The sequence below is a fragment of the Toxorhynchites rutilus genome, chromosome 1 (assembly GCF_029784135.1).
Source record: "Toxorhynchites rutilus septentrionalis strain SRP chromosome 1, ASM2978413v1, whole genome shotgun sequence".
NCBI classification, from domain to species: Eukaryota; Metazoa; Arthropoda; class Insecta; order Diptera; family Culicidae; genus Toxorhynchites; species Toxorhynchites rutilus.
In genome coordinates this window covers 106614984-106625816 of record NC_073744.1, presented here as the reverse complement: position 1 = coordinate 106625816, position 10833 = coordinate 106614984, and positions in this window count along the sequence as shown.

The window sequence follows — 10833 nt, the reverse complement described above, 5'->3', positions numbered from 1 at the left end:
GCTTTGGGCTAGCACAGAGAAAGAGACTTCAAAGTACAATTGATTCCATACAAAACTGGGCCCAACACATAGGATTCCAATTTTCGCCAGAAAAATCCCGATTCATTCACATTGGCAAAACACTCAAAAAGAAATCCGCCCTAAAGCTTAATCAAACCGAAATCCCTCAGAAGAGAACACTAAGAATACTGGGCGTAACCTTCGATACCAGGCTTAACTTTTTACATCATGCTCAATTGGTCAAAAAAGCCGCCAGCAGGAAAATGAATATCCTCAAATCCATTACAGGAAGTTTATCCTCTGGACACAGAGAAACACTGCTTAAAATCATCAATATCTGGTTGATCCCCCCAATCCTTTACGGAGTAGGCATCTTCAGCCGTGGTGGGGACAGAGTACTCAACGCCATTGAACCCATCTACAACAAAGCAATAAAGCTAGCAACAGGAGCCTTCACCACAAGCCCCACTCTTGCTGTTATGGCGGAAAGTGGTCATCTGCCTTTCAAACACCTTGTAACAAGAATCATCACAGGCAAAGCCATCCGACAACTTTCACTTCCTGACAATGACCCCAATGCACCATCAGTAATTCGAGCTATAAATTGGTTCAAAGACCTCACGAACCAAGACCTTCCCGATATATGTGCACTTTCAACTGCCACGGGAAGAAAATGGAACGTCATACCGCCGAACGTGAATCTTGATCTTCTCAAGACTGTCCGTGCAGGCGACCCTCCACCAAAAATTAAAGCCTGCTTCAACCATCTCACGGCTACTCACTTTCAAAACAAACACCAGGTCTACACAGACGGTTCTGTTAACTCCGATGGAGTTGGGTGTGGAATTTTCGAGAACAGATACACCGGTAGCTTTTCTCTTCCACCGCAATGCTCCATCTTCAGTGCGGAAGCTTTTGCTCTATTAATAGCTACACAAGAGTGTACCCATGATCACCTTCCTACGGTAATTTTCTCCGATTCAGCCAGCTGTCTTCAAGACCTGCTCAGTGGAAACAGTAAACACCCATGGATAATACAGACAGAAGAGGCTGCTTCAGAAAAAAACATCTCCTACTGTTGGGTTCCTGGTCATTCCGGAATCCTCGGAAACACAGCCGCAGACAAACTGGCCGGTAAGGGTAGCAAAATGGAACCACCAGTTATACCCTGTCCTCGAACTGATATAGTTCGCTGGGTCAAACAGCAAATTCGCGAAAGCTGGAACATAGGCTGGTTAAATAGCCCTCCCACCCATCTCCATCAAATCAAAAATACCACGCTTCCTTGGTTTGATCAAAACAACAGCAAAGAAAGACGGGTGCTAACCCGTCTTCGAATTGGACACACTTTTTTCACACACTCACACCTAATGAAGAAAACCGAAAGACCACTTTGCGCATGTAACTCAGCCCAAGTTTCAGTTAGGCATCTTCTACTAGAATGCCAACACACCAAAGATGCTCGTGTCCGACACAATATAGGTCAGAGTCTCCGAGACATTCTCAGTAGAGACGAGACACAGGAAACCAATTTGATTGCGTTTCTGAAAGAAACCGGCTTCTTTGGTAAAATCTAAAATACACTCTTATTTCAGTTAGTCACTTCACCGCCGCGTATGCATATACATGTAGATATAAGTAAATAAAATGTATATATATGTATGCATGTACATGCGCATGCATGCACAGGTTTATGTACAAAATTACAAATCTAACAAAAATGGCGTATGTATGTGTATGCATCTATAAACATATAACATACAAAAATACTAAAACAAATAAAAATACATAAACATAAACATCTTCCATATATAACTCACAAATTAACTTTTTCCAGCATATGCAGCAGTACTATATAATCAAACAGCATACCTTTCAAACATATTATTATTTTATTTACTCAATTCTAACCACACTAATTCATACTTATCCAGCATTTTACTAACACCATTAAACTAACTACATTTATAAATCACCCAACATCACATCATTCCTTCCCACTCCATCCCACCCCTTCTCCTTACCATTCCTTTCCTTTTTCAACCACCCCCCCCCCCCACTCCGTCCCTTTCCCTTTGTTCTAGAGCTTGGTTCTACGATGCTTCGTCGCCGCTTTGGTACTAATTAATAACAATACAATTACGTTACAGCTTATATTAAACATCTTATATGGCATAGGATCCTTTCCTGCCTTCGCCCGGTTTTACATCTGAGCAGACAGGTCCGCTGAATATGGTTTTTTCTTCTTTTTCACCAGCCTCCTCAAGACTGGTGCTCAATGGCTCTTCTCAGAGCTAGAGGCGAATGAACTGAAAAGTTTAAACCCTCTTAAAACCAAAAAGAAGAAGAAGAAAATACATTCATTACGATTTGTTCGCTCGTTGGATTCACATGCAGGCTAAAAAAGGTCCTTTCAGGATCACAAAATTATCTTCAATCTAAAGAGTTTATTGTTTTGTTATCACTCGATATCCCCATCTTGTTCGGCTAAACCTTCCTGTTTAGCGATTTGTTGCCACTCGCCACAGCTTTCACAGTTGGAAAATTTCTTCCCATCCAGCTTTGTGACATTTTGTACAGTAAATTACATTCAATGCGACGTGCCGAAGCGCCACTCAGTGTCGCATTGGAGGCGATTTTAACCTGTAATGGAACATTTGCGATGACAGTGGACAGTGTCGACTTTCAATGTGGGGTCATAATTTGGATCTCTATGTTCACAAATGTCCAACTAAATAAGTCGCATTACAAGTCCGTCCAATTAGCTAAATGTCGAACTAATTGTAAATTACTGTACTTTCAATCTGGAAACAATTTAAGAATTGGTGAAAATTGAATAATCAGGAAAGTCCCCAACTATCAATAAGCTCAGAACAACTGCCAAATTCACATACTCATCAGATCCTGGCAAACAAATTAAGAAAAAATCAATTTATGTTTTATTATTATTTCGGATAATGTTTTAAAAAGCATTGAACTGTATTTCCTAAACTCTTTTTTGGAAGGTTTAATGGCCCTGAAAAGCGCCTTGTTTTATGGAATGGTTCCAATTTAGAAAACTTTGTACTCGTGGTTTTGAAAAAAAAAACCATTTCGAACGCCCTCGATGCCGCCTTGTTCTGGATTTGCCACCAAAGCAGTTTGTATAAAGAACAAACTTTTTTCTTCTGCTACCTGATGCCGTTTTGCGATTGCGTTTGCCACTCGCCACTCGCTGCAACTGCCTGTTGTCTTGATGTCCACCGAACCGAATGTGTTCTGTTCCGAATGCGGGTTTTCTTATCGTCGCGAGCAGCTTTGCCAGCTAACTCGATCACTTCGGCGGCCGAAACTATATAACGCCGACTAGGTGGACTGGTACACTGGTACTAACGCGCTCGGCCTAGCTACCCTTGCGGGGAACTCCAGATCAACACGGTTCGAGCGGGATTTTGCCTTTCCCTTCACTTTTCCTCCTTTACCATGTCCAGGGTTGGGTTGGTTTGTTGATGTGTTGTGATGCGAACCGATGTGGTGTACGGTTTGAATGAGAATGATCGTTACGGCAGCGGAGCGGGGATTTTTAAGCTGACTGTATATAGTGTAATAATTGTATAACATATGCTGGAAGAGAAGTACGTTAGTAATGGGAGGCATATTTGGTCACCTGGTAGTAGAAATAAGAAATAATTATATCAAACACGCTGAAAGAAAATAAAATGAGAAATGATGTCTAGCCCAGGAAGCTGAAAGTGAATTATATGGTAATTAAAAGATGTTAATTGACTTGTGTGCCATCCACGCAAAATTTGAATTCGTATGTCGGAAAAGAGCCTTTTTTTTACAAAAAATCAAAATCTGTGTATTTTGTTGTGAGTGTGTGTCTAAGTGTGTGCGTGGGTGTGTTTGGTTTGTGATATCTAACTTATTTCCTAACAAGAATAAGAATCCCCAGCGGAGCGGGGATTTTTAAGCTGACTGGCTGGCTCGAGAATTACGCATGTGTGAGACTGCGACCAATGTTTCGTTCTTTTTTTTCTTTTTCCTTTCCAATCGTGCTTCATTCTGTTTCGCTGCTGCTCTGGCTGCCCGTTTTGGTCGGTACGATTTGAGGAGCACAAAATGGACCAATCAAAAATGGGCACATAGTGCATTTTGATAATGCTTGATATTTCACAATTATTCAATTATTTATCTCAAGAAAAATGAAATGTTATTCGTTATGATAGATGCGTAGATATATTTCCTATCAATTGATGCAAAAACCTTTGCGATCTATTGAGAAATGCTCGAGTAATAAGCGTTCCAAATCTTGCATTTTTTCCTACTTGTTCAGTGCCTAGATTTCCATTTCACCCCCTATATCTTCCGGTTAGACGTAGTCCTACGTCAAAAAAAAAATCTAACTACATATCTAACTAATTTTTTTTTTGTTTTTTGTTTTTTTTTATATATTTATTAATTATTTTTTTTATAAATAAAATGTGTGTGACCTAACATATGTAATACGTTGGTAACACATATATTAGCTCACAAGCATTAGGTGTTAGTATGAATGATGTGGTTAAGTCTGTAACATATAGTAAATAATTGTATAATGGTTAAATAAGCTCCAAAAGATCCGTCTCCTTCAGGAAATGCAGTAATTTGTCCTCCTCCAAGTTATCTCTTGCTAGGGCTGTCCTTGGGTTGTCAGCTATCTGAAACTTAGTTCTCATAAGGTTGTAACGTGGGCAGACAAGTAGAAAATGTTCTACGGTCAGCCTGACGTTACAGGTATTACAAATGGGTGGTTCGGTTTTTTCGACCAAGAACCTGTGCGTTAATTTGGTATGTCCAATACGAAGACGTGTTAGACATACTTGAAAAGATCTTTGGTTTCTATCCATCCAAGGATGGGTAGTGTTTTTAATTTTTCTCAAAAAAGTATCTCTGCAGATGTTCCATTCGTTCTCCCAGCACGTCATCAGAGATGAGTTAACCCATCTGATTATATCATCAGATGGGACGCTTGTGCTCCATAGTTCGGATGTTCTCCCTTCTTTGGCTAGGCGATCAGCCTCTTCGTTACCGCGGATTCCACAGTGACCTGGGATCCAGCAGAAGGTGATATCATTTTGGGCAGTTTTCTCTTCAATTGCGAGTACCCATGGATGTTTGCTACTTCCGCTCTCAAGAGCAAGAAGCGCGCTAGCAGAATCGGTGAAAATAACCGTCTTTCTGTTGTGTTCACACTTTGATGTAGCGATAAGAAGTGCCGCTAATTCAGCTGAAAATACCGAACAGATATTTGGGAGTTGGAACTTAACTTGCAGGTTATTAGCAAAAATGCCGATACCTACTTGTAAACCATCAAAGGATCCATCTGTAAAGATCTTGTGGTGAAAAAGGTATTTACTGTGGATGTGGTTGTTGAAAATGGCCAAAACTATGCTGCTGTTTTCACCAGCTCGCACAGAATTTTTAATTGACCAATCAATCTGAGGTTCCCGTTTATACCATGGTCGAAGGTTAATAATGGGAATTGGTGCAATCGTTGGAAGAGTGGTTCGGCATGTATCCTGCAACCAGTTATTCACTCTCACAAGAGAGGATTCAAATGTTGGATGTTTCTCGAGCGTTCGTATCGCGCGCGTGCTGTAGAATCTCGTGAGGAACAATTTGAAGGGTAAATTGCCTGACTCAGCGAGTAACGCTTTACTTGGGCTAGTTCTAAAGGCCCCTGATGCTAGTCTTATTATCTTTTGATAGCTAGGCCTCAGTTCTTCAAGCGTTTTCCAGGTGGCACGGCTGAAAAGTTCAATACCGTAAGTAAGTTTGGAATAGACTAAGCTTCTTCCAATGTTGAAGATAGTTTTGCGGGATCCTGTTCGGCTTCGACCGCTTATAACGCTAACTAAGTTAAGGCGGTTTTTAATGTCCGATATTGTACTCTTTATATGTTTATTGAACGTGAGTTTTTTGTCCACCATTACACCGAGAAATTCGTGCAGAATTGACTCGTTTGATGGAACTACCGTTCAGAAGATAAGAACGTAGTTTTTTCCTGTGACGCTTATTGTTGCAGCAATGAAGAACTTGAGATTTTTCAGCTGAGATCCTAAATCCCACGGAATTCGCCCAGTTATTAACAGACGAGATTCCTTCCTGAAGTCTTCTTCTTGCTAGTACTGGGAATGAGTTTTTTGAAATTAGCAGAATATCATCTGCGTATAGCAAAGCGTCAATATTTTGGGGTATGGCATCAAATAATGATTGCATCGCTATCAGGAAAAGAGCAACCGATAGCACAGAACCCTGTGGCACTCCATTTTCTTGCAGTTTACTGGTGGAGGTGACTCCTCCGAGAAGAACTTTGAAGCTACGATTTTGTAGAAAACTGCGAATTATCTCGAACAAATTACCTTCGATACCCCATTGATGGAGTTGGTCCAAGATATTATATCTCCAGGTTGTATCGTAGGCTTTGGATATGTCCAACAGAGCGAGTTCCCCGTGGAGGTGGTCTCGCGTGATCACGTGAAGGTGTTGATCAAGTTGGCTGAAATACGTGTTGGTACCATTGCCTTGACGAAAAGCATGTTGTCGAGGATCCAGGAGATGACGTTCTTCAAGGTTCGTCATCAATCTCCGTTTGATCATTCTCTCGAAGACCTTACCTAGGCAATTGAGAAGGGTGATGGGACGAAAACTAGTGGCTAGTGGTTTTTTCTCCATCGGTTTAGGGATGGGGATGACTAGCCCTTCCTTCCATGGGTCGGGGAAACATTTCCTAGCCCAAAGGTTATTATAAATTTGGAGCAGCGACGTTTTGACGTGGAAAGGTAAATGTTTTAACATGCTGTATTCTATTTCGTCTGGTCCGGCTGATTTGCCTTTGGACTTACTAATGGACCACAACATTTCTTTCATAGAGAACCTGATATTGTAAATATGAGGTTCCCCTGAGTCCGAGGGAAACTCTGTAGTCTCCGCGGCAGTTTTACGAGCTTTGAAGTCGCTTTTGTAGTTGGAGGTGGCAGAAGTACTAGCAAAATGGTCAGCTAAATGTTCAGCAATGGTTCCGGGATCATCGGTAGTGATACCATTGATCATAATGGAATAGCCTCGCGATCTTTTTTTGCCACTGATTGCATTAACCTTGCTCCACAGTTCACTAGAAGTTGTCTGAGGGCAAAAGCTATCAAGAAATTTAAGCCAGATATTTTGTTTAGCTTCCGCTATAATTTTCCTTGCTCTAGCTCTAGCAGATTGAAAATCAGCTAGGGCAAGTACTTTTGTCTCACTACCGTCCAGTTGTCTTCTAAGCTTCCTTAGCGCTTTTCTTCTGGATTTAATGGCCTGTTTGACATCATTATTCCACCATGGGACTGCCTTCCGGCCGGAGATACCACTAGTGCGGGGTATATTAGCTTTCGCAGCTGCGAAAACGGCTTGGGAAAACTCCTCTACTGAATAGTTACCCTGTGCAGGTAACAGATGCGAAATGGTTGATTCGAAACCATCCCAGTCGGCAAATTGGTACAACCATCTCCTTCGCAGGAGGATTTTTGGATTACTGGTCAGTGTTCGGATGTGAATGGGAAAATGGTCACTTCCTCTTAGATCATCATCGACACACCATCTGACTCTGGGCGCAAGTTCCCATGAGGTAATCGTTAAATCAATTGAAGAAGTAGAGCCAGAGTGTTCATCCATACGAGTATGTTGGAAGTCGTTCAGGATGATGAGGTTAAGTTGTTCAACGATTTTTACAATAATTTTACCTCTTAAATTGCATCTTTGGCCACCCCATACAGTATGGTAGGCGTTAAAATCACCCATGATTATGAAAGGGTGTGGTAATTGTTGAATGGCATTGTTCATTTCTGCTTCCAAATTACTGTTACTATGCGTTGGGGAAATGTATATAGAAGCAAGGGTTAACCGTAACGGTCCCGTGAGTTGGATTGCGCATATCTGTAACTGTTATGAAATTTGGATGAGGGTATGTGGGAGATGGCTCAAAACAGCGAGACATACTCCACCCTGGCGTGAGGTAAGTCCCTCACGGAAGTACCACTTGTATTTACCTTGTAGTGAAAGGTTAAAATCGGGTGTAATCTTAGTCACTCTGGCTTCTTGGAATGCAAGTGTTAGTGGGAGATGTTTCTCCTCAGCTAACATTAATTTAATTTCATCCATTGACCTACTAAGCCCACGCAAATTCCATTGAATGGCAAGTTTTCGGTTGGATGTTGAATCTTGGACAACAGGTGTACTGTTTTTGTGTGGAGTGTTGAACTTGAAAAAATATTATGGAGGCTCTTGAAGGGTTTAATTAATGTGGAAGGAGGTATAACTGAAATTATTTAGACTGTTTGTTACCTTTGGAAATCAATTCATCTGAAGTTGTAGTTTTAACATTTTTAATTTTTCGTTTGTTTAATTTTGCTGATTCAGTTTCCATGGGAATTTCTGAATCAGTTTCGGAATCGGAAGTGGAGATGGTATATTCCATGTCTGGTAGATTAATTATCGGTGTGGAAACCGTTGGAATGATTGGGGTAGGGTTGGATTGTGTGCAGTTGCACTTGCAGCGATTGCATCCTGTGCTTTGGGCTACATTAAGTCTCTCTTGGACTTTACTTGCGTAAGAGGATCCATTTATCTTGGCCTGGTAGCTTAGTTTGGCTTCCTTGTAGGATATGCCTTGGTCAACTCTCACTTTGGTGATGTTGTTTTCCATGACCCATGCAGGGCATTTTCTATTAGTAGAAGGGTGGTTGCCACTGCAATTTACACAGTAGGCAGGAGCGTTGCAAATAAAGCTCTTGGCAGTTTCTTCATTGCCTAGTTCTGGGTGTGCTTGTCCACAGTTTCGGCATAATTGGATCTTGGTCCTACATTTTTCCGAAGTGTGTCCGAATTTGTAGCAGCCGAAGCACTGCATCGGATTCGGATAAAAATTACGAGTGGGGGCGCGGATAAAGCCAAAATTGATGTATTCAGGAATTACAGTACCTCTGATGGTCAAAATCAAGGTTGGAGTTGGAATTAATTCCTTCTTGGTTGGGTCCATACGGGAAATTCGTTTGATTGCTATGACTCTTTGGTCAGCAAGCTCTTTCAAAAGTACAGCTTCTGCCATATCAATAACATCCCTACACGATACTACGCATTTACGCTGGTTCAAGGTAGGGTGAAAATTTATCTCCACAGGGGTCTTGTCAATTAAAGACTTAATACCCAGGAGTGCATCCACATATTCTTTGTTACGAATATGGATAACATATTGTAGATTATTATGTTCATCTCGCTGTGGTCTCGCGTCCTTGAAATCGCGATCCGTAACAGCTTGGATGGTTTTGGAAACTACGAAAGGGTTTGATGGTAGAGTATTCTTGCCAGTTGCTCTAAGTAATAAAATTTGGAGCTCCCCACATAAGGGGTCAGCCCAGAAAGGAGAGGTGCGTGTGGTGGGCACGCCATTATATAGGTTTGTTGACTTACCGGTGCCGGCGGTGCCAGAGCTACTGGAAGCCATGATTGTGGCTGGCTATACCAGGGGGTACAGCCAGGAAGAACGGTGAAATTTCACAAAATATCTAGAAAAAGCACTGGTACTACTAGAACAAAAAAACACTATCTTCGGAAATGGTATAGAAAATATTTAGAAATGCACTGTAATTATTGCTTCAACACTACTGAAATGTCCTTATAATCACTATTGCCTTGGGAGGCTAAGGGTAGAAATATACTGTTTTTTAAAATCACTTGCACTAAGTACAGCTGCTGGGGGGAAAGCCCCCCGCACCGGAGAGAAGGTAGTGTGGCAACACCACTAGTCCGCAGCGCAGGAAACAACACCAGCTGTAAAGAAAAAAAACCACCACCAAATATAAGTATAACAATAAAAACAGTAAGCGATATACGATAAAAAATATAAGCAAGCTATAAAGCGCGCCAAAAACAGGGACCGACGCTAGGGGCAGTGAAAACTGCCGGTATCGAAAGCCACCAACCGTCTAGGCTATTCGGTGGCCTCCTCCTTGTCCTCGTCTTGTACACCTGTGGGAAAAAACTTTATTTAGGACTGATTAGAGCCTCAAGGAATTTCCTTTAGCATAGAACTAGTTGTATGAGGAGAAAACTTCTATTTTCGCTACTCTTTTCAAAGGGGTGCTACAAACATGACCGTCTCGGTTGAATGTCAGAAGCACCGTGAGATATTTATTTGGGGTCCGCGTGTTTTATACTCTAGCGGTACACACTCACAGGATAGAGACAAATCGGCAGACTCAGCCAGAGGGGCGAGTCCAGCGAGACGAACGAATGAGCGTTAAAAGGGAGCGATGGCAAAAAAATACATTCATTACGATTTGTTCGCTCGTTGGATTCACATGCAGGCTAAAAAGGGTCCTTTTCAGGATCACAAAATTATCTTCAATCTAAAGAGTTTATTGTTTTGTTATCACTCGATATCCCCATTTTGTTCGGCTAAACCTTCCTGTTTAGCGATTTGTTGTCACTCGCCACAGCTTTCACAGTTGGAAAATTTCTTCCTATCCAGCTTTGTGACATGTTGTACAGTAAATTACATTCAATGCGACGTGCCGAAGCGCCACTCAGTGTCGCATTGGAGGCGATTTTAACCTGTAATTGAACATTTGCGATGACAGTGGTACAGTGTCGACTTTCAATGTGGGGTCATAATTTGGATCTCTATGTTTACAAAAATGTCCAACTAAATAAGTCGCATTACATGTCCGTCCAATTAGCTAAATGTCGAACTAATTGTAAATTACTGTACTTTCAATCTGGAAACAATTTAAGAATTGATGAAAATTGTATAATCAGGAAAGTCCCCAACTA